We start from the raw sequence: 2,922 nt of genomic DNA on the forward strand, positions 1-2,922 counted from the left end.
CCAAAATCTCTGTAAATGTTTATGAAAATTAATAAAATATAATTATAGAAAAAAAAAAGAAAGAATGCTGCTGTCCAGGCCCTCTCCAAAGTACTGATGAACAATAATGTCAGTCTGGAGACTAAGGTACACTTGATTCAGGCCAAGGTTTTCGCAGTTATTTCCTATGCATCAGAAAACTTGACAGTGACAAAATACGACAGAAGAAAAATTGAAGCTTTGAGCTGTGGTGCTAGAGAGGAGTATTGGACTGATAAGAGAGAGGGTATCCTGGGGAGGGTAAGACGAGGCTGCTCCTTGGAGGGAACTACTTTGAACCTCTGTCTTACATGTTTTGGGTACGTGGCCAGGAGTGACCAGTATGCTTGGAAGGGTGAAGGGACAGTGAAGGAGAGGAAGACCCCGAATGAGATAGATTGACACAGTAAGTGGGATAATAGGGGTAAGTGTATTGGAGGCAGTTGAGACTGCCTCAGGATAGAGCAGAGTTCAGAGCTATTGTACATAGGGTTGCTTTGAGTCACTGGAAACTTGATGGCACAGAACAATAAAGAAAATATTGCCATATCATTTTCACGTGTGTAATTCAATGACATTAATAATATTCACCATGTTCTACAGCTATCATCATTATCTATTTCCAAATTTTTATGTCAGTCTTCTAAAAACACCTCAGTAATCCTATGTAGGTGGCCATGTTCTTCCTGCTTGGCCCCTCCTGGGGTTTCTGTGACTTCTTGCTGCCAGAGCTTAGTGTGGTCCATGTGTGCATGCAGGTATTATGGCAAGCTTTTGGAGTCAAGTGCTTTTTCAGGTTTGTGTTTGACGTGCAGGACTACTCTGCCCCCCCAGGAGCGAGGCCCTCCAGGCTGGGCCTAGGGTTTAAGGCAGGAAGGGGTTTCAAGCCCCAAAGGGAGAGGAGTGTGGAGGCGGCCAGGTTCTTCCTGGTTGGCTCCTCCCAGGGTTTCTGTGACTTCTTGCTGCCAGAGCTTAGTGTGGTCTACGTGCGTGCGCAGGTATTATGGCAAGCTTTTGGAGTTGAGTGCTTTTTCGGCTTGTGTTTGATGTGCAGGACTGCTCTGCCCCCCAGGAGCAAGGCCCTCTAGGCTGGGCCTAGGGTTTAAGGCAGGAAGGGTCTTCAAGCCTCAAAAGGCCCTCAGGCCTGTAGCCCTTAGGCCAGGTTCAAATTGTTTTCCTGTCAAACATTCTTCTAGGTGGTACAGCACTGGTCTGTGCATTGCTGTACAGAGGTAACTCATGGTTGCTGTGATGCTGAACACTGTGACACTGATGTGCCAAACGTGGTAATGGTCACCCATGGTGGACAGTGTTTGCTGGAGCTTCCCAACTAAAACAAGCCTGGAAGCAGGAGTGGCATCCATTTCCGAAATGTTTTGCTTCCGGAAACTCTATGAACAATGCTCAGGCCTTTAGTTCATAGGGTTGCTATGAGTCATCTACGACTCAACGGCACCAAACAACAACAACAACAATCCTATATAACTCCCTTGATCCTCCCCTCACCCACCTCTGATAATCATTAATAAAGTTTGGTCTGTATGCATTTACTTATTCTAGATTAATTCATATAATTGAGATCACACTGTAGTTGTGTTTTTGTGCCTGATTTCACTTAGTATAATCATTACAAGATTCATTCAGGCTGTAGCATGTGTTAAGACTTCATTATCCCATTTAGCTTATCCACTCATCTTTTTTTTTTTTAAAATCCACTCATCTTTGAGTGGACATACAGGTTGCTTGTATCTTTTGGCAGTTATGAACAGTGCTGCAGTGAAAACTGGGGAGCAAATTTTTTTTTTAGTTGTTTTAAGTTTTCTTGAGCATAAACCTAGAAGTGGAATTACTGGGTCATATAGAAGGAAATAAAGGAGGAGGAACAAAGTGGGAAAGAAAAAAAGGAGGAGAAAACAAAGAAAGAGGGAAGAGAGAAGAAGAGGAGAAAGAAACATAAAGAGGAGAAAGAGGAAAAAGAAGCAAGGAAAGAAAGAAGAGGAAGATGTAATTCTCATGATAAATGGAACCTATGAGGATTTTATCGCTGGATAGTGCTGTGGTCATATGTGAAGAATATATGAGAATGGTTATATATGAGAATGGAAGAGATGTGGTTAATTTAAGAGCCGTGGTGGTGTGGGGGATGAATGCCTGGCTGAGAATCAAAAGGCTGGAAGTTGGAATCCACCAAGTACTCTGCAGGAGCAAGAAGGGGCAGTTCACTTCCGTTCTGAAGATTCCGCTCCTCCCCCCTAGATAAAGACCTCCCATAATTTTGGCATGTTGCTAGGAGAGGCTATTGATTGGAGAGGGACATGATGCTGGGAAGGGTGGAGGGTCTGCGAAGGAGAGGAAGACCCTTGACCAGGAGGATTGACACCGTGACTGCTGCAATGGGCTCTTGTGTGTCAGGAAGTGTGAGTATAGTGCAGGATAGAACAAGGTTCAGATCTTTTGTTCATAAGGTCGCTGAGAGGTACTCGATGACACCTAACAACAACAACAACAACAAAGATAAAGACAAGGTACTTGGTTTGAATTCACCAGCTGCTCTGCAGGAGGATGGGCAATCTCCTCTTGTGAAAGTAATTGCCTCTGTAAACCCGCTGGAGGGACAGCACAAGTACCCAGAACAAGTAGTAATAATATAGCAATTCCATGTTTAACTCTTTGGTTTTTTTTTTCTTTTCTCTCTCTTTTATTTTTTTTAGAATTACAGAGTTTATTAAGGATGTAACTGGATATAGCTCAGGATCAAGATCAACTTAGAAGCAACAGGAACAACTCAGAATACTGTGTGTAATCAGGGCAAATTCTTCTTATTCTCTGTTACTACTCTGCTCAGCTTCTTCTCAGACAAGTGTTACAAACTTTAACTCCAAGAGCTGGCAAGCCCCATTACAA

The sequence above is a fragment of the Elephantulus edwardii genome, unplaced genomic scaffold, assembly GCF_000299155.1.
Source record: "Elephantulus edwardii isolate Elephantulus edwardi_28Jun2011 unplaced genomic scaffold, EleEdw1.0 scaffold00020, whole genome shotgun sequence".
Lineage (NCBI taxonomy): Eukaryota > Metazoa > Chordata > Mammalia > Macroscelidea > Macroscelididae > Elephantulus > Elephantulus edwardii.